The 22,804-nt window shown below is 36.8% G+C and overlaps 1 non-coding gene across 1 annotated transcript; it reads left to right on the top strand.

Moving 5' to 3' along the window:
- Window positions 1-22,246: 22,246 nt before the first annotated feature.
- Window positions 22,247-22,353, top strand: LOC145629559 (small nucleolar RNA R71). The gene has a single exon (XR_014111724.1). It is a non-coding gene; the product is annotated as a small nucleolar RNA R71 (small nucleolar RNA).
- The last annotated feature ends 451 nt before the right edge of the window (window positions 22,354-22,804 follow it).

The raw sequence follows: 22,804 nt of genomic DNA, 5'->3' as shown, positions 1-22,804 counted from the left end.
GTGTTTGATGTTCAAATGTTCTAAGTGAAGGTTAATCAAAAGAAAAGAAGAAAAAAAAAGTTGAGTTTCAATGTAAATATTCCAAGTTATGAGTTCAAAGTTTGTTATTCACTCTTGTTCCATATTATCATATTTTTATGAGTGAAATTGTAAGTGTTGGGATTGTTTATATTGTTTGGAGTATATTTGGTGGTTTTTGTTGGAGTTGGTTATGTTTATGGAGATGTATGATCATCATTATTTTGATCATGGGTTTATTAGGTTTTGGCTCCCTTTTAGCATAGCTTTTCTCTCACATAATCCCAAATTTATCCTACCTTTACCCTAGCCTTACGTTACAAGCTTAAAAGACCTTCCGACCTTGTGCATAGAAGTTATGTAAATGTGAAAGTGTTGTTTATCAATGCAAGTTATGACTTGGCATATTTCGAGTCGACTAGTAGGATGAGCGTTCAATGTTTTTATACACACGAGAGTGTGAGTTGGGAGGGCATTTTCACATTAAAGGGGTTGGTGGGAGAGCGATCGAGTACATTCTTTACTCGCCACATAAATGAGAGTTGAGTGTGTGAGCACTAGTCTTGAATTCTATATGCTCTTGTAGTTTGCTCTACTTGACAATTGTTGGGGAGGAAGGGTGATTAGATGGATAAGATTGATTGATGTTGAAGCGTGTTCATTAGATTTGCCTTGAATCGTTGGTTTTTTATTTGATTATTGGGGTGAAGTATGTTTTATATGTTCATTGATGAGCTCTTTGCTTAGGGACAAGCAAAGGTTTGGCTTGGGGGAGTTTGATATGTCTATTTTAAATAGTGTTTTATCCCCGTCCCGTGGTCGTTATTAGTAGTGTTTGTGGCTCTTTCGGGCCACTTTTATTACTAATTTGTGTGTTCTAGTGTTTTCATAGTTTTAGTTGTATTTTACAGGAAATTGCACTCTTGGAGCATTTTCCCGGGCTTTATGGATCGACTACAGAAGCTAGAAGGATACGACCACTCTTGAAGCCCAAGATCGGTGAGAGCCGGTGATTAAGGGCTCGATATGTGATACCGGGGTTATTGGATTGATTAATCAAGACCCGATGAGGAAACTTAGATTGGGCCGAGGAATTGAGCCCAATCGAAATCCAAGCCTCGAAGAAGAAGACCAAGCCCGATCGGGCAAGCATACGCCCGATCGGGCGGCTGCGCGCATAAGGACCCTCAAGGAAGAGGCGCGCCCAATCGGGTGAGCGTAAGCTCGATCAGGCGCGGCACATCAGTAGCGGGCAAGACAAAAAGGCGGGCCCGATCGGGCGGCCCTTCGCCCGATCGGGTGCGTGTTTTCTTAGGACCTGATTAAGTTTAGTTTTAATTCTTGTTTTAGGAAAGGTTTAAATACGATTATGTACGGAATTATTAGTTACCTTCTTTCTTAGACTTTCTCTCTCCACTTAGTATTTTTCTCTCTCTTAAATTCTCTCTAAACTTTTGTTCTTAATACTCCCTTTAATTTTAGATTTATTTTTGGTACAATTTCTTCCCTTTTTAATTTCAGCTATTTTAATTGTTTTCTTGATTATGCTTTTAATTATTTACTTGATTGGCTTAGTTATGATGATTAGTGAGTAGTTCCATTCTAGGGTTTATGGGGATCCATAATTAATATGAAGGGATAGTTTGTTATTATTGATTATTGATATTGCATGATAATTTCCTATTGAACCTTTTAATCCTTTGCAATTAGAATATGAATCGAGCAGATGTAATTTTATTGTGAATGTTTAGCAATATTGAATTGATGAATCGAGCAGATGTTGATTTAATATTAAAGGCTAATTTTAATAGGAACTTAGGTCTAGTAAATTGCGAGAGCCTGTTAGATCTATGTTGATTAATAAATTGCGAGAGCCTGTTAATCATGTTATCTGTGCATTGTTAATTATAAATTACTTCGTTCTATCCCGGAATATTAATTATTGGTGAACCTGTGACCCTAGGTTTCCTTATTATTGATTCTTTTCTCCCTAAACTTATTCTTCGTAGTATAGAATTCATACCTAAAAATATTGGTTACTTGGATAATTTAGATTATAATAATTAATTAGAATTAAAAAGACTTGTTTCCCTGTGGAGTTTGACCCTACTTCCCTATCTACTGTAGTTAGTGATTTAGGTAATTATTTTTGATTAGGGGATACGACTTTACCCTGTCACTCTATCTACCTGATTGAACGCTCTGAGCAACAAAGGGTACATCCGAGAATGTTGAATTCACCAAACTATGGAAGCAAGTTTTTCTAAAACTCGCGGTGTCCCATCCACTCGCGCCAACCCTTCACGGTTAGGCTTCCGCGCGGTGCATCCGGACAATTAACCATGGACCCTCTATTGATTAACATATCCCGAACTTTAGAGAACTAGAGCCATGGTTAGGTTGCAAACTCATTGCATCATATTGTGCCTACTTGACTAATTGTGCATTATTTGTTGTGCATATGATATATGTTTTCCTTAACCGTTTGTTTGACTTGTGTTGAGATTAAATAAATTAATGACTTAAAGAACTTTGCCTAATTAATTAATTGATTAATTAATTTAAGTAAATAAAGTCTAATATTTTAATCAGAATTGACCTAGTACAACTTTAGTCATACCCCTGTTGATTAATAACACCGAAAACAGTCTCAGATTGAAGCTCCAGCATTGGCACCAAAGTCTGAACTGTAGCGCCACTCTGTGGAGTGTGGCGCCTGGCGACAGCTCTGTCGTCTGGCGCTACACTACACAGTGCGGCGCCAGTCCTGTCGTTTTGCCGACAGTTTGGATTATTGATCGAGTCATCATCTAGTGTCTAATTAACCAGTTTGCTAAATAATTCGGTTAAATTTCGCTGTCAATAATGATTTGTCGAGTCATTAATTGAGTCTAGGCACTAAGTCCCATGGTCATGACACGAGTCTTAACATGTCACCTACACTCACTAGTCTTAGCACACACTTTGAGTATATGTCACCATGACCATGTCTTAGGTTCATGCATGAGTCGGTTTTTTCCGTCGTTTGAGTTGGGGGGCACATTCTATTCCTAATTTTCCACATTTCTCCATCTACATGCTTTCTCCATATAATTTTTCTACCTTCTTCTATCCGTTGCATGTTGAATAAAGTTTGAGTCAAACAATTAACAATAGATATCCCCAAATTCCTTTTCCACAATACTTGGTCGAGGAGAGAAGGGCGATTAATCAAGGACAACCTCTTTATTCAAGTTTCACTTTTCGATAAACGAATTCGTCAAAAGAGGAAGGCTAATAAGATAATGAAAAGTCAAGAAGAGGTCAATGAACTTAGGAATCAATTGAATGACGTGACTGAGGTGTTAAAGGCTTTAACCCTCAAAATTGATGACCCTGTGAAGCAACAACAAATGAACCTCATGCAAGAAAGCTTGAGCAAGCTATCTAGTGACTATAAATTTCAGGGCATTAATTCACAAGGGGTCTCGCTGGACAAGGAACTTCTTCCGCATAAGTTCAACGCCACTGACATCCCAAAATTCAAGGCAACAGATAACCCTTACTTTCATCTAAGAGCTTTTGAAACTATAATGAGCATTAAGGGTATCGATAAGAAGGTTTTCCCCTCTCTGTTCCCACTATCTCTCGAGACCGTTTGCCAGTAATGGTTCTTTTCTCTCGAGAAAGAAAAAACCTCTTCTTGGGAATCCATAGCAAACGCTTTCATAGATAATTATAAGTGCAATATCCAAGACGAAACAGACCATAGACAACTTGAGATGTTAAAACAAAAAGAAAACGAAGGGTTCACGTCTTTCTTCAATACATGGAGGGAAACTTCTGCTAATATGGTCAAGGCTCCTACCGAAAAAGAATCCGTGAGGATGTTTATCAAGAATCTTTAAGGGAAGTATTCAAAGCACTTAAGATACCAACACAACTTGAATACTTTCAAGGCTGTCTATAATATAGGCATTGACATTGAAGATGACCTTCTGAAAGATAATAGTGCGAGAGGAAAGAAGAACGACCATCCTTCTTCTTCCTCTCCCATTAATGAGGTACGTACCACGAACGCCTCTAAATTACGAATCCAAAGGTCAAAAAGAGTGTTCACCCCACTTGGTATGAGTTATGAAACAACTTTCGAGAAGCTACATCACAAAGGACTAGTCATGCCCATAGGGCCTATCAAAGATCCAGTTCCAGAAGCCAGGCCACCCAAGTGGGACCCCAATAAGCACTGCAAATATCACCAAGGAAAGGGTCACGACACTGAGGAGTGTTGGAAACTCAAAGAAGCTATTCAAGATCTGATCGATAACAATAAAACTTCCGAGATTCTAGCCATCGAAGATGACCAAGCATCCTTCGATCCATCACTTCTTATCACACCTGTAGGAGAGCCCATGATCGAGACAGCTTATATGACCTCTCTCGATGAAGTGGCCATGATTGGGGAGGATGAAAGTCTTTTCTTAGATAATACCAGGGAAGACTCGTCAAGTCTAAAAGAGGACATTCGAAAATTGCAAGATGTCGTTGCTATTCTCTTGAATGTGGTAGAAGGATTAGTGTAGACACCCATTTGTGTCTCCCCAAAACCAAACCTAGTGATGAGTACCTTTCGCGTTAAATCATAATCGAATTAGTGAAAGTGTGGAAAGTCTAGTGTTGCGGATAGTTTTAATTTCTTTTCTATTCTCTCTGTTTTTGAAAACTTATTTTAAGAAAACAGCCAACCCAGTTTGGTTGTTCCATGATATGGGTCCAATAGTAGTGTTGTTGGATGGGGCTTGACAAGAGCTTTCCAATGATATATTATAAGCCCAATTCTGATGAATATTGAGGAAGTTATGGCCAATTTACTAAACTGGGCCCGGTTTGAGCCTTATATGCGGCCCAATGATCTAGGGGAGGGCCTAATATAGATTTATCATTCCTAAAGCAATTAGGAATGGTTTTAGTCTTCTAGATTCTTCTAGAAGGTTTTTTTCATTCCTAATTCAATTAGCATTGATAAATTGACTTTTGTTGACTTTTCAGAGTTTTAATTAAAATCAAAGAGCATTTTTGAGGAAAAAATACAATTTTATCTTCCTGTACGGCAATTTTAATCTGATTTTAAGAAAACGCGTGATTTTCTGAATCAGTGCCAAACGCCAGCTGTAGCGCCTGGCGCTAGCATTTGCGCCTGGCGCTAATGTTGGCGTCTGGTGCCAATAGCCAGCGTTGGCGCTGGCTCAATTTTATGTGCGCCAGAAGTCTGTTTTGATATTTTATCTTTTTGGCTGATTTTCTTTATAAATAACGTGCTAAACACTCCGTTTTCGATAACCACTATTCATCTACAATATACCAACTCTAATCAAGATTTCCTTTATTACTCTCTCTCTTCTAAACTAGCTTCTCTCAAGTATAAAAATCCCGCATTCATTAGATCTAGACATACCTAGCCATATTCGAAGTTGACTTCGCCCTAGACGTGAAAGGTTTAATTTCTGAGGGTTTGGTCCCAAATCTCTCTTTCAATTATTTAATTTAATTGTTTTAATTATTATTTTCCTTGAAGTTACTAACGTGTGTATTTTGTTATTAGAAAGAGGTACGAGGCATCAAAGTAAGTACTTTAATGGTTTTTGTTGATGTTATGATGTAGAGTTCATGCTTAGGTTATTTTTATAATTCCTAGTATCATGTCTAGGGTAACTTTAATATTAAATATGATTGTTACGATGCTTCCTATGTTCTTCCTAATATTTATGATTGTTAGTATCATGTTAGGGTTAAAGATTTGGTTTTTATTGCTTAGTGACATGCTAGGGTTTTATTATTAATCTTGTTAGTATCATGCCTAGGATCTTGATATTATTAAGCTTTAACATGATTCATGATTATTATTATGATAATGATTTTATTATTGTTATAATTATTATTGTGATTATCATTATGTTGCTTTATATTTATTTTTATTGCTTGATCACGCCTTTTTATGCATGTTTAAAGGGAATTTGTACTTGTAATCACGCTTAATAAGATAATTAATAATCTTGTTTAGGGTTAATATGATTATAATTCAAGTGATCGCCAGTAATAGATTTATTTGTGCATTAATATTCAACCAACATAGATAAACAGGTTTAGGGTTAATCCTATTGATTGCATGTTAGTCAAAAAGCGCACATGAATACGATCAGAATAAAGTAGAGGCCTATTATCAGGGCAGGTTCAATCTCTTTTAGGTTGGATTTGTACCTTCATCCCCGAACCCTTATTTGGTTCAAGACCTTATGGAGTTGACGATCTCTTGGATCGTTAAGGGGTGTAACCTTCACACTGTGAACGGTTTACAAGTTCCTAAAACTTGTTGACGACTCTTTTGCTCTATCTTCTTCCCTTTTGGACGCCACCGTACTTTAGTGTATGATCACAGTGGGGTTCAAGCTAGGGGATTAACGGTTGAAATATTCCCTACAATTAGCAAATCGGGTAATGGCCATCGAACAAAATCCTCGCCTAGGGCTTAATGAAGAACTCAATGCTCCTAAGCCACGGGCAAAACGGACCATGTTGACCTACAATGAAGCTTTTGACTGTCTTCATGATCAAGGTCACATTCACTCCATTGGTCCCAGTCAAGACCCTCCATCTGAAAAACGTTTTCCCAATTGGGATCCAAATTCCTATTGTCGATACCATAATGGTCGCGGTCACACTACTGAAAAGTATCTCGCCCTCAAGGATCGTATTCAAGACTTCATTAATTCAAATCTCCTTCATGTTCCTCCGCGCGACAAGAAGGCCAAGATTAGTAACAATAACAACAGTGACTGTAAAGGGAAGAAGAACGACTATCCTTCTCCTTCCGAAAACACCTACTCTAGCAACAGTGTTGGTACTTTCGACCTTAATGAGATCTTAGGATTTAGAAAGCAACAAAAAAGGGATTTTACCCCTATTGGAATTAGCTACGATGATGCTTTTGATCGACTCCATGCCAAGGGACTCATTACTCCTATTGGACCTCTTCAAGATCCCCTGCTTGAGAACAGATTGCCTAGTTGGAATCCAAATGTGCGCTGCAAGTACTATAAAGGTAGGGGTCATGCTACTGAGAGCTGTTGGAAGCTAAAGGAGGCTATCCAACATTTGATTGATAATAACAAGCTTCCCATACCTCCAGTTAACAAGAAGAGCGAGTAATGATAAAGCAAACAACACAAGATAAGAGGCGAGCTTCAACGACGAGATTTCATGACATCTTTTTTCTTTTTCTTTATTTACCCTTTCCCCAATAAGTCTAGCATAGGAACCTTTTCTTTTCCCTTAGATTAATTTTGTAGATTCTTTCTTTTCCCCTTTTTAATAAAATGAGCATTTATTCTCTTACATATGATAATTTCATTACATTGCATTAAAAAAAAAAAAAAAAAAAAAAAAAAAAAAAAAAAAAAAAAAAAATTCCATGTCGAACTAAGCACAAGGTATACCAATGATTTGAGGCACCTCTTGTAGCCACATCATATTACCTTTCACCCTTCAAATATGCAATCCTTTTTTGATAAACCACTTTGAGCCTCGTCTAACGATAGACCTTTCATTCTTCAACCCATATCTACCTAACCTTGGGATGGGATGGTGTGTAACTTATGCAATTTCAAAAGCTTGAGTGATTTCAAAAGATCAAAATAAATAAAATAAGAAAAAAATAAATAAAAGTGTACAAAAGGGTAAGTGTTCCAATGTCTTTGATATGAAAATATCTTTGATAAAAACACGTCTCAGATTGCGTCACTTATCGAGTGCTTGGTACCGTGCCTGAGAAACATGAATGCCAAGTAAGTGATAGACCGCATGATCAGGATTGCCCATACTTATAAAAATAAAATAGATGCTAAAGCAAAAGAAAAAAAGAGAGCTAAAAAAAGAGTCAAAAGCCTCAAGCATAAAAATATAAAGATTTAAAAGCAAAGTTACACACCTTGGGGGCTTATCAAGGGTCTTGAGCCTTTATCCCCTTCTTCTATAACCTTTAGCCTAACCACGTTACAACCTTTAAAAAGACCTTTTTGAGGTATATACATACTTGTGCGAGGTTCGGCTAGAGCTACGTTCGGCCTAATTCCTAACGGATACGTAGGCAACCTCACATCGAGGTGCGGCCGTAATAAACATGCATTCATATTCACATTCACACACAATGATCATATCAAGGGATCTCCAATGCTCATCCCTATCTACTTAGAGCTAGACTTGGGGGCTTGATCCCTACATCATTAGCCTACCTAGCCTAAGAGTCACCATCATTACTCTTCTTGAAATAATACTTAGTCCTTGCGGCCTAACTTTAGTGTCACTTTCACATACATCACAGAATCATGACCAAATGTACTTCCCTTAGGAACCCTTTGTCATGAAATATTAACACTGAAGCATGCCTTGTCATGTCAAAATGCCCAACATCACTCATAATCATCATTGCATATTGAAGTATGAAATGCTTAGCCTTCGTACCTAAGTTACCCAAATACTTTCATCATGGAGTCAACCATTGAGATAGCCTAGGATGGATTAATCCTTGCACCTTGAAAGATTGTATCAAATGACATTTGACTAAGCTCATTCAACATGTCCCTTCAAACACTTCGATCCTTTTTCGCGTCTTTCTTTTTCGGGAGAAAGTCGGTACCCTCCACAAAAATGACGGAAATTTTTTTGCATTTAGTCAACACTATGCACACACGGGTCATGACTCACACGTGTCATTTCACTTCGAGTCGAGTCAACCTCAAGTCAATCACAGCAATTCCAGTTTATACCTTGAGTCATGTCAAATCAATGAGTCAAGCGACGTTAAACCTTAGGTCAACCCTAAGATAATTAAAGAGATTGGCAAAGTTCTATAGTAAATACAGGCGCAGCAGAATAGGGAAGACCCTACTCGAGCGCCAGACGAAAACATCTAGCGTCTGGCAATAGTTTTTAGCGCTTGGCTCTAGATCATAGCGTCTGGCGACAGAGCTAATTCTTGGCGCAAAAGATATTTCAGCAGCGATAGAGCTCGAAGCCTCTCAGAAAGGTGATTTCGACCTCGTACAACAATTTCGGGTTCCTTGGTACGCCAATTAGCCCCTATAAGAAATTTGACATGATTAAGTAGTCTGTTTGATTACAGTCTAAGTGATCGACCTGACGAAAGATCGTCTCACTTAGCTTAAAGCGTCTGAGCGTTGGCTTGTCACGGACATAATGGTTCACAAGCAGCAAACCGTCGACGTAGTGGCATAGCGGAAGCAAAGTTTAAGCGAGCTTTAGAGATCGACAAGCGTTGGTATTCGAAAAATTTTCTTCGGAATATTATCGCAACAAACATTCAATCATCGAAGCTCTTTGCTCCAGAGACGCGTGGGCATATAAATCAAGCTCTTTTGTTCAGAGACGCGTGAACATATCATCAAAGCTCTTTTGTTCAGAGACGCGTGGACATATCATCAAAGCTCTTTTGTTCAGAGACGCGTGGACATATTATCGAAGCTCTTTTGCTCAGAGACGCGTGGGCATCCTATCATCAAAGCTATTTTGTTCAGAGACACGTGGACACTTCTTTCAAGCTCTATTGTTCAGAGATGCGTGGACATATTATTAAAAAAAGAAGCTCTTTGTTTAGAGGCGCGTGAACATATCCAAAAAAAAGAAGCTCTTTGTTCAGAGACAAGTGAACATCGAAACAGCAAGATGGCGTTCCATAGATTGTGGAGAGTTGTCACAAATAACAGAAGGTGATTTCAAGCGAAATTGTCTTCGATCATGTTCCCTTAGACGTGGAAGATGGTCATAAAGCGGAAGGGGATTGTTTCAAGCGAAGAAATCTTTGATAGTGTTCCCTTAGACGTGGAATATTGTCAAAGCGGAAGAGGATCGTTACAAGCGAAGCAATCTTCAATATTGGAAGCAGTTACAAGCGTAGCGGTTTTCAAGCGGGATGGCATTCTCTTGGCAGGAGGTCATCAAAACAAAAGCGGCAGCAAATCGGTTACTTTTCAGAGGCGTGTACTCGACGGTGCAAGATACGCGTTTCTTAACTCTTTTATCTGTTTAACTGACAGGGTAAAGTCGTATCCCCTAATCAAAAATAATTCCTAAGTCCTCTAACTAAAGCAGATAGGGAAGTAGGGTCGATCTCCACAGGGAAACAAGTCTTTCTATTCCTAATTAACTAATATAATCTAGATTATGAAGTAACCAATATTTACATTTGAGTAATAAACTAAACTACGAAGATTGATAATAGGGAGAAAACAATATATAAAAGGATCTAGGGCATAGGTTCACCAATAAATAATACTCCAGTGTAAAACATAATAATCAATCATTGACATTGCATAAATAACATGATTAACAGGCTCTTGCAATTTATTAATCAACGTAGATCTAACAGGCTCTCGCAATTTACTAGATCTAAGTTCTTATTGAAAATAGCCTTTAATATCAAATTAACATCTGCTCGATTCATCAACTCAATGTTGCTATACTTTTACAAGCCGTAATTGTAAAGCGTTAAAACAATTCAATAAGAAATTATCATGCAATATCAAGAACCAATAATAGTCAATCATCAGTGCATCAATTAACCAGATTGTAAAGGACTTTCGCTACGTATTACAATCACATAATTAATCTACCGGTAATAAATCTCATCTCTCGAATCTTGACTTAACCATTTATAAATTAATCTGCCTATTGAAATTAGACCTAAACATCAATTTTCATCTCTCGAATCTCGAATCAATATTATCAAACTCATGCATAAAAGATAGGCCTAATCTAGTCACAGAGCATTAAATCAATCAATAGGAAATTAATCTAGCATTGATAATTAACAGCAATAAATTACCCCTTCATATTATTTATGGATCCCCATGAACCCTAGAAATAAAACTACTGACACGTGATAGAAACTAAACTAATCAAAGAAATAAAGTAAGACATGATTGAAGGAATAAAATAAACAACTAAGATTAAGAGAAGAGAAATTGTTACCAAAATAAAGCTAGAATTAATAGTAGAATTAAGAACAAAAGTTTAAGAGAAAGAAAATCTAAGAGAACAAATAAGAGAGTAAAGAAAGAGTAAAAGGGAAGAGAGAGATAGAGAGAGAGAGGAAGGAGCTCCTAAAATCGTATTACGGAGGAGTATTTATACTCCGTACAAATCCTAAACTAAAACAAACTAAAACGATGCTAATCGTCCCTTAATGAATACACGCGCCCGATCAGGCGAGGCACCGCCTGATCGGGCGCACCTTTTTGCTCATTAATACTAATCTCGCGCCCGATCGGGCGCGTCACCGGGCGCCAACCTTAGCTTCTCCCGCCCGGCCGGGCGCGCCTCCGGGCGCCAGCCTCTTTGGCCGGGCGGTTCACTTGGGCCATTATTTGGACTACGATTGGGCCCCAATTCTTCGGGCCAACCTGGGTTTCCTCTTCCGGTCTTGAATACTCGGTCCAAATGCCCCGGTATCACTTATACCGAGCCCTTAATCACCGGTTCGATGGCTCTAACCGGCCCTAGGCTATAGATGGTCGTGCTTCTCCAATGTTCGTGATTGCTCCAAAATATCTCGGGAAAATAATCCAAAAGAATAAATCCCTGCAAAAGTCAACCAAATCTACGAAAACACTAGAAAGCATCAATTAGTAATAAAAGTGGCTCTAAAGAGCCAAAACCACTACTAATTACGACCAAGGGACGGGGGTAAAATACTATATAAAATAGACACTTCAAACTCCCCCAAGCCAAACCTTTGCTTGTCCCTAAGCAAAGATCTCATTAATGAATCAATAAATATACTTCACCCCAAAAGTAAAAATCAAGCACAAACGATCTAGGGTAAATCAAATAAACATGCTTCAAAATCAACCAATCAAATCCATCTAATTACCAATCTTCCCTAACAATTGTCAAATAGAGCAAACCACAAGAGCATATAGAATTCAAGACTAGTGCTCACGCACTCCACTCTCATTTTTGTGACAGTAAAAGATGTACTCGATCGCTCTCCATCCAACCCCTTTATGTGAACAATGCCCTCCCAACTCACACTCTCGTGTGTATAAAACAATGAACGCTAAATCCTACTAGTCGACTCAAAATATGTCAAATCATAACTTGCATTGATAAACAACACTTTCACATTCATACAATTCTATGCACAAAGGTCGGAAGGTCTTTAAAGCTTGTAATGTAAGGCTAGGGTAAAGGGTAGGATAAATTTGGGAACAAGTGAGAGAAAAGTTATGCTTAAAGGAGCCATATCCTAATTAAACCCATGATCAAAATAAATAATGATCAACTGTAACACCCCAATAATTCTCCCTTTTCCAAACCATTTACTTTAAATAAAAATAGAGGAGAACCATTGGCATGTTACCGCCACGTGTTAAAACGTTAAGGCTTTATCAAAGTATTGTAGCGGAAATCCAACTTAAATCTTAAAATAATATAATTTAGAAAACCAATAAGTCAAAGCTTACAAATTGGAATCATAAAGGCCCTTATTTAAAACCAAACCAATAATCAAAGTCCCAAAACGTAATTAAAATAGTAAAACATAAATAAGTTCAACACAAAGAACGAATACTCTCAATCACACCAATCCCTTGACAATGCGTATGTCAAATCCCCGAACTTCACATCATCAAGCTAACCTGTGCAATACTGCTCCTGTAGACACCCATTTGTGTCTCCCCAAAACCAAACCCGGTGATGAGTACTTTTCACGTCGAATCATAATCGAATGAAACGAAAGTGTGGAAGGCCTAGTGTTGCGGAAAGTTTTTATTTGTTTTCTCTTCTCTCTATTTTTGAAAACTTTTTTTTAAGAAAACAGTCAATCCAGTTTGGTTGGTCCATGATATGGGTCCAATAGTGGTGTAGTTGGATGGGGCTTGATAAGACCTTTCCAATGATATATTATAAGCCCAATTCCGATGAATATTGAGGAAGTTATGGCCAATTTACTAAACTGGGCCTGGTTTGAGCTTTATGTGCGGCCCAATAATCTAGGGGAGGGCTTAATATGATTTATCATTCCTAATGCAATTAGGAATGGTTTTAGTCTTCTAGAATCTTCTAGAAGGTTCTTTTCATTCCTAATTCAATTAGCATTGATAAGTTGACTTTGTTGACTTTTAAGAGTTTTAATCAAAATCAAATAGCATTTTCGAAGAAATTATATTATTTTATCCTCCAGTACGGGAAATTTATCAGATTTTCGAAAACGCGTTGAAATCAAGCTTGGCGTCCAACCCCAGGCCTTGACGCCTGGAACTAGGCTTGGCGCCAGGCGCTAGCCATTGGTGCCTGGCGCCAGCTAGCCAGGGTTGGCGCCAGCTCTGTTTCCTGAGCATCAGACTCTGTTTTGTTAAATTATCTTTTTTGGCTGATTTTCTCTATAAATATTGTATCAAAAACTCCGTTTTCATTCACCAATTCTCACCAATTCTCTTCATTCGCAAGCTTTCATCAACAATCATTAATTCTTTAGCATTCTCTAATTCATTTATCTCCTAAAAACAGTTAATTCTTTCTTACCTTGTTTTCATACAAAATTCCGCATTCACAAGATCAAGAAACACCTAGCCATATTCGAAGTTGCCTTCGCCCTAGACGTGAAAGGTTTTAATTTCTGAGGGTTTGGTCCCAAATCTCTCTTTCAATTATTTAATTTAATTGCTTTGATTATTATTTTTCCTTGAAGTTACTAACGTGTGTATTTTGTTATTAGAAAGAGGTACGAAGCATCAAAGTAAGTACTTTAATTGATTTATTGATATTATGATGTAGAAATCATGTTTACATTGTTATTATAATATTCCTAGTAACATGTCTAGGGTATTTTTAATATTAAATATGATTCCTACGATGCTTCCTATGTTCTTCCTAATATTTATGATTGTTAGAATCATGTTAGGGCTAAAGGTTTGATTTTTATTGCTTAGTGACATGCTAGGGTTTGTTATTAATCTTGTTAGTATCATTCCTAGGATCTTGCAATTATTATGCTTTAATATTAACTGAACATGATTATGATTATAATCGTTATAATTTGTGATTATGAATATTATTATGAATATTATTATTATTATTATTATTATTATTATTATTATTATTATTATTATTATTATTATTATTATTATTATTTTGATAATAATTATTTTATATATGATGATATTATTATTATTATAATTATTATTCATGATATTGATTATTTATCGTGTTGCTTGATTATTTATATTTATTGCTTGATCACGCCTTTTATGCATGCTTAAAGGGAATTTTGGTACTTGTAATCACGCTTAATAAGATAATTAATAATATTGTTTAGGGTTAATGTGATTATAATTCAAGTGATCGGCAATAATAGTTTATGTGTGCATTAAATTCAACCAACATAGATTAAACAGGTTTAGGGTTAATCCTATTGATTGCATGTTAGTCAGAAAGCGCACATGAATACGATCAGAATAAAGTAGAGGTCTATTATTAGGGCAGGTTCAATCTCTTTTAGGTTGGATTTGTACCTTCATCCCCGAACCCTTATTTGGTTCTAGACCTTATGGAGTTGACGATCTCTTGGATCGTTAAGGGGTGTAACCTTCACCTCGTAAACGGTTTACAAGTTCCTTAAAAACTTGTTGGCGACTCTTTTGCTCTATCTTCTTCCCTTTTGGACGCCACCGTACTTTAGTGTATGATCACAGTGGGGTTCAAGCTAGTGAGATTTTAAAGGCTTGAAATTATTCCCTATAGCTCCCCAATAATACAAGTGTAATAATTGGATCATCACAGGGTCATTGAAAGGCGAAGGCCATGACCACAAGAAAACACACAAAAGCACGCAATCAGCAAAGCTGAGTACATACAAGCTACAACGAACCAAACATAGCATACTCAACTTGTTAAAGTAAATAAACATACAACACGAATTCATTAATCAAGACTCCACACTTAAACAATTCAATCGACTCAACATATTTGCTAATCAATTCCAAACACTTGACTCTTTATATTTAATTTAACTAATTTAGTTTGGAGTAAGCAATAGACGAGGTTTTCCAATCCACCAAATCATTTTGGTCCCAAATGACCATTTAAAATAGAAGTTTAGCACGATGCAAGAATGGGCACGACTCCATTCTCACAAAGTTAGTCTAGGATCCCATCTAACTTTCATTATAAAATAAAATGTAAATACCAAAAGAAAAGAGGACATGTTGATCAAACAAGCCTCGGAAAGCCACGGGATACCACCGTGTACCCCAACCCATAATTGTCAATACTCTAGAAGTGCACGCTTTCTAGAGTTTTATTGCTCATCCATGTGTTCACTTTACGTGATTACAATTTTAATTAATAGCCGACTCAATCCAATAAACCATACATAAAAATCATACATCAATTTACTTTTAATCTTATTTAGGACAATGGAGATCACATCACAAATTGACCTTTAATTTCATTAAACTTCCAAATTATCCAAAATTGTTGAACATAGTCAACCCACCTAGCCATTTCGGCTTAATCCACCTTTACTCAACATACTAATAAGACATGATTGAGTAATAAATAAATAAATAATAACCTTGTGGAATAATTAATAAATTCATTCCACTTAAACCATTCAATTACAATCCTTTAATAATCCAAATGTGGTTAACAAACCAATCCAATAAAATATGTTTGTATCAACATTCCATACAAACAATTAATCCAATATAATTCCACATACTTGCATCCATAATTCCATACAAGCATAATTAATTCACCAAAACATGCCTCATAAACATAAATACATGAATTAATTAAATATATAACCAAACAATTTCCATCCAAGTGTTCCCTAATCATGAAACTAAGTTCTTTCCTTTTGGTACCTAAACATGATACTACTTGCAACGAAGTAGACATGTACGTACCTCGTATAAACAATCCTTTGTGCCACTTTTAATCACTTAAAAGTCTCCTAAGAAATAATCACTTCCTAGAAAACAAGCAACAACAATAAATTAATACTTAACCAAATTTCCAGCAATATAATTTAGATTAAAAGTCCTTAAAACTCCATTAAAAACACGTTTTTATGCTTAATTAATCAATAGAAATCCAATAGGAACAAAAGCCCCGATTTAATTAGTCATAAGAACCATAAAATCCCAATTTAAATAAATTGAAACCCTAGGTTTTAAAATTATAAAATCTGAAAATTAAATCAACATTATAATCTGAAAATTATAAGTTTAAGCTATCAAAAACATGAATTTGATACTAAAAATATGAACTTTATACCATAAAATCAAAACATAAACAAAATTAATACTTTCAAGCAAAATAGGAAAACAAAAGAGGGGAAAGAAAGGGGGCAGCCACGAGGGCTGCTGCTTGGTGGGTCGCCGACGGCGGGCGGATGGCGGTGGTGGCAGCAAGCGGCAGCAATGGGCAGCAGGTGGAGCAGTGAGAAAGTTCTCACGTAGGAAGAGAGAAAGAAGAAAGAAAAGAAAATAAAAGAAAAGGAAAGGAAAAAGAAAAATAAAAGGAAAAAGAAAAATAAAAGGAAAATAAGAAAATAAAATAAAGAGGAGAGAAAATAAGACTAACCTTTTTGTGTGGGGAAAAATTTGGGGATGTATGGGGTATTTATAGGAGAGAGAGAGGTGTAGGGCAAGTTGTAAGATTGGGCCTCATAAAATTAATGGGCCAATCAAGTATGTAAAGTGAGATTAGCTTTTATTGTTTGGACATAAATATAGAATGAAGGTATGTATAAAAATTTTGTACCAAAATAATTTTCGACCCAAAATTAAAAATTGAAACTTTTGAAATTAAATTCCGGAAAAATACAAATAAATATTATAGATAATATATAATTTCATTTATAATATATATTAAAAATATGGGGGATTACATCAACATCTCCTAAATAGCAACTCTAACATCAACCAAATATACTCCAATCATAATAAATAATCCCAACACTTACAATTTCACTCATAAAAATATAAATGAAGAAGTAGAGTGAATAAACAAACTTTATTTTCCAAACTTGAATTTTCCATTGAAGCTCTATTATTTTTCCTTTCTTATCAACCTCAAACTAGAACATTTGAACACTTTTTTTTTTCTTTTCTTTTGAAGTTCACTTATTTTTTTTCAACATATTTTTCTTGAACTTCTCTTTTTTTTTCATAACATCATGCTTTATTTTTTTCAAGAAAATATAACTTCCAAACTTATTAAAAATAAACATGAATAACAACAAAACAACTTCTCAAAAGCCCACCCTAGTTGTGCAAATAATAAGCACACTACAAACTCCCTTACCTCACTCACTAATAGCTCCCCCAAGCCAAGCTTGGGACAAATAACCAATGGGGAAAAATAAGCTTGTAATATGGCTAATAAAACAACAAAAAGTCAAGGCAACAACATAGGTAGTAAGAAGGGAACAAATGTATCTACAATATCTGGAGGCTACCTAAAAGAACAAATGCCTTCGTCCTCCTCAATGTGCATAATAATGAATCATATAAATATTACTAATAGTTGCAAACCAATACTCAAATTCATTGACATACCAGGAACTATGGAACTATCACACATTCCTAACCAAATCAACTAGTCAAGCTCTATATGCACAAGTAGTTGGACAAAATTGACGCATATTAAGGTTTCAAGGCAATCAAACATCAAATTATGATCAACTAATCCACAATGCCTATCATCAAATACCAAGAATCAAAACAATTTTCTCAAGTAAGGGGCACAGGGAAGCATAATTTACAATTCATTGGAACGTATTTTTGGATTTTTTTTATTTTTCAATTTTTTTGTATTATTTCATATATAAGAAAGCAATAAAACTAACCTAGAAAGCAAGAAATCTAACCTAAGAAAACACACCAAAAATAAAAGAAAGATACCAAATCAAAATCTCCCCCAAGCCAGAATCAGACAATGTCCTCATTGGCTCGGGAACTAGCCCAGCATAGCTAGTCCTGATCATCCTCATCCATCGAGCCGAAACCCGCACCTCCACTACCACCTGCACCAGAAGAACTACCACCAAAATAATCAGCATGAAAACTCCCCTCCGCCGATCCCCCGAAAGGAATGTCCTGGCCGTACCCGTAGAAGGAAGAATAGTCAGTGTAAATACCACGGGCAGTGGGATCCCTATCGTATCCCTAGGGTGGAGGCTGAAACCAGTCAGGGTGAATAGCGTCGTCGGGAATGTTGCCCCGACGAGCACAGTCATCATACATAGGGTAGAGAGCTCTACCCTGGTTCCTCTCTAGGTACCCTAACCTCTGGTCTAAGGAGCCTACCATCCTCCTAAGGTCAGTATGAGAATGCTCTATACGTCCTAAGGCTTGACCTATACTCTGAAGATCCCAAACTGGGTCAGAGTCAACTTGAGGGACGGAGTGAGACATACGAGGTGGAGAGAAAGCCACCTCGGGTTGAGGCTGGGGTGGTGGAACTGGTGGTGGTGGTACTTGCCCCCTAGCGTTGTAGGGAATAATTTCAAGCCTTTAAAATCCCACTAGCTTGAACCCCACTGTGATCATACACTAAAGTACGGTGGCGTCCAAAAGGGAAGAAGATAGAGCAAAAGAGTCGCCAACAAGTTTTTAAGGAACTTGTAAACCGTTCACGAGGTGAAGGTTACACCCCTTAACGATCCAAGAGATCGTCAACTCCATAAGGTCATGAACCAAATAAGGGTTCGGGGATGAAGGTACAAATCCAACCTAAAAGAGATTGAACCTGCCCTAATAATAGGCCTCTACTTTATTCTGATCGTATTCATGTGCGCTTTCTGACTAACATGCAATCAATAGGATTAACCCTAAACCTTTTTATCTATGTTGGTTGAATATTAATGCACAAATAAATCTATTATTGGCGATCACTTGAAATTATAATCACATTAACCCTAAACAAGATTATTAATTATCTTATTAAGCGTGATTACAAGTACTAAATTCCCTTTAAACATGCATAAAAGGTGTGATCAAGAAATAACAAAATAATAAGCATCAAGCAACATAATAATAATCATGATAATAATTATAAATAAAATAATCATCATCAAAATAATAATAACAATATTCATAATCATCATAAATTATAACAATTATAATCATAATCATGTTCATGTTAATATTAAAGCATAATAAAAATAGCAAGATCCTAGGCATGATACTAACAAGATTAATAACAAACCCTAGCATGTCACTAAGCAATAAAAATCAAATCTTTAACCCTAACATGATACTAACAATCATAAATATTAGGAAGAGCATAGGAAGCATCGCAAGAATCATAATAAACATATTTGATATTATAACCTTTTCCCTAAACATGATATTAGGAATCATAATAACAATTTAAACATGATTTCTACATCATAATATCAATAAATCAATAAAGTACTTACTTTGATGCCTCGTACCTCTTTCTAATAACAAAATACACACGTTAGTAACTTCAAGGAAAATAATAATCAAAGCAATTAAATTAAATAATTAAAATAGAGATTTGGGACCAAACCCTCAGAAATTAAACCTTTCACGTCTAGGGCGAAGGCAACTTCGAATATGGCTAAGTGTTTCTAGATCTTGCGAATGCGGAATTATTTATTTGAGAAAAGGCTAGTTTAGAAAAAGAGAGAGAGAGAGAGAATAATCAAGAAAATCTTGATGAGAGTTGGTGAATTGAAATAAGAATTGATGTAATCTGGTTATCGAAAACGGAGTTTTAATACGTTATTTATAGAGAAAATCAGCCAAAAAGATAAAATTAACAAAACAGAGTCTGACGCTCAAAAAAACAATCGAATTATTATTTTCTTCTTTTCTCAAAAATTTGGATAACTCTTTTCCTTCAAACCTGTACAAACACTCATAATACTCATTAAATTCCCTCATCTCTCCTCTCATAAGAAAAGAAAAAGAAAGAAAAACTAGTCTAAAAACATTAAAAATACGGGTTGCCTCCCGCAAAGCGCTGGTTTATCTAGGTCCCGCACGACCTTCTTACCAAGTACAATAATTAGGACCTTTGGCCTAATGCTTGATTGGGTGGTTTCTCACCCGGTCTAGCGGTGTTTAGGCTGCGATGCGGCTTCCTGACATACCATGTGGGACGCCAAATCACCTTATCGGGTGGATCCTCCTTGACTTGGGTAAAGGGTTCTTCAATGCTACGCACCAAAGATCCTACTTTGATCGAGGATTTCTTCAAATTGTCATTGCATTCATCACTTGCAACTCGATCTGGCGGAACACTTACCGTAGGCTCAAACCGCACAACTTGCTTGATCGGTTCCACCTTTTCATCCTCGAAACCAAGACCAACAGTGTAGAGTGCTCTTTTTATTGCATCGACTTCCCTCTGCCATTTGTTTATCTCATCTGAAAGGGATACAAAACAAGATACCGCCTCCAAGAGATCTTTTTCAAGAGCTTGGGGCTTGTTAGAATAATTCTCAACCACATTAACACTGAATCATTTCTCCTCGGTCATGGAGCTTTTAGGGGCATTATTCAGATTAAAAACAATTTTATCATCCCCTACTGATAGTGTTAACTTACCACTTCTTACATCTATGACTGCTCCTGCAGTGTTAAGGAATGGCCTACCCAAAATAATTGGGTTTGCATATCCTCAGCCATATCAAGAACAACAAAATCAACAGGTATATAAAATTTACCTACTCTAACAGGGACATCCTCTAAAAAACCTAAGGGGTATTTGAAAGAACAGTCGGCCATTTGTAGAGTTATATTGGTAGCTTTTAATTTACCCTTATTCAACTTAGAACACACAGATAATGGCATGACGCTAACACTAGCACCCAAATCACATAATGCATTATCAATCAAGAGATTGCCAATATGACAAGGGATAGAAAAACTACCTGGATCTTTTAAATTAGGTGGAGACTTATTTTGAAGTACGACACTACACTCTGCAGTGAAAGCTACTGTCTCTACCTCACTAATAAACCTTTTCCTCGTCAATATTTCTTTCATAAATTTTGCATACGAGGGGATTTGTGTGATTAATTCAGTGAAGGGAACTGTTACCTTCAAATCTTTTACCACCTCCAGGAACTTACCAAACTGCTTATCCAAGTTTGTCTTCAATTGACAATTGGGGAATGGAAGTTTGATAATTGGCTTTGGAGCATTATTGCTCTTATCTAGAATAGCCACCTTCTCTGGAGTCGTACCCTGCAATGTAGAATTAGATGTGTTAGTATTATTCTTTAGCCCTGCAGGGCTATCAACTACATTGTTTGGTTTAACGGAATCAAGATTAGCATTATTTAATAAAACAGGTTCATCAACTCCGGGCATAGAGGGCCCTTCATAGTTTGAACCACTCCTTAGAGTAATTGAAAATGCTTGATCCGTAGGCCTGGTCGGCTGTGCCGGCAGAGCTCCCTGTTGGCGGGCTTGTAGGGTAGCAGAGAGTTGCGCAATTTGATTATCTACAATTTTATTATGTGCTAGAATTTGATCAATTGTCGCATCTCTACTCTCCATGTGTTTTTTGCATATTTACCAACATTGCTCTAATTTCCACCAAAGAAGGGTCAGAAGATGAGGAGGATTGTTGTGGTTGGTTCTTCTGACTAGCATTGGGATGGTAATATTTCTGCTGCTGTTGTTGTGGCGCCTGTGGTTCTTGTGGTGGTGAATTTTGAACATTAGTGCTCCGGTAGGAAAGGTACGGATGATTCCGATACCCAGGATTGTAGGTGTTGGAGTATGGGTTATTCTGCCTATAAGCTTGAAAGGCATTAACTTGCTCCACGGAACTCCTGCAATCTTGCTCCCAATGACCTACAATACCATAATTTTCACAGAAAGCCTCATTAGAATTATTATTAATCGCATAAACATTAGCTACATTGGCAGAGCTAAGATTATCTAATTTTTGGCAAATAGAGGTCAGCTGAGCTTGCAAAAAGGATACAGAGTCAACACTATGCTTCCCCTTGTTCGCAAATCCTCTAGGATTCCCATATTGGGAATTGTGTATCGTCATGTCTTCAATAACCTGAACTGCATCTTCAACATCAAGATTCATAAATCTCCCACTAGCTGCAGAGTCTAAAATTATTCTAGAGGAATTTCCAATGCCGTTATAAAAGGCTTGGATTAACTACCATTGTGCTAAATTATGGTGAGGGCATTCTCTTTGTAAGTCCTTGAACCTCTCCCAAGCCTCATATAAAGATTCATCGGCTTCTTGGGCAAAGTTCTGAATCGCACTCCGTAGTACAGTTGTTCTCTCTGCAGGATAATACTTGTTATAAAAATTCAAAACAAGAGTTTCCCAGTCAGTTATACCAAGTGCAGTTCTATTTAAACCATTAAACCACAATTTAGCTTTTCCAGTTAAATAAAAGGGAAAGAGAATCTCCCTGATTTGGTCTTGAGTGACCCCAGCTTGCCTGATGGTGTTACAATATTGACAATAGTCGGCAATGTGAAGATTCGGGTCTTCACCCTTTGCTCCACTAAATTGCTTCCTCTCTATCATCGTTATAAACCGAGGTTTAATTTCGAATTGAACCCCATCAAGAGCCGGAGTGGGGGTGAGATGTGGAAAATCTGTAAGCTTGGGTTGTGAGTAATCACTAAGCTTCTTTAGGACCGCCATCTCTGATTCTGCGTCTAATGATACCTCTGAATCGCTAGAACCAGTTGGAGGATCGCGGTGATTATTATTA

This window comes from Chenopodium album, chromosome 4 (genome assembly GCF_948465745.1).
Source record: "Chenopodium album chromosome 4, dcCheAlbu1.1, whole genome shotgun sequence".
NCBI classification, from domain to species: Eukaryota; Viridiplantae; Streptophyta; class Magnoliopsida; order Caryophyllales; family Amaranthaceae; genus Chenopodium; species Chenopodium album.
This window is presented reverse-complemented; position numbering and strand designations above follow the sequence as displayed.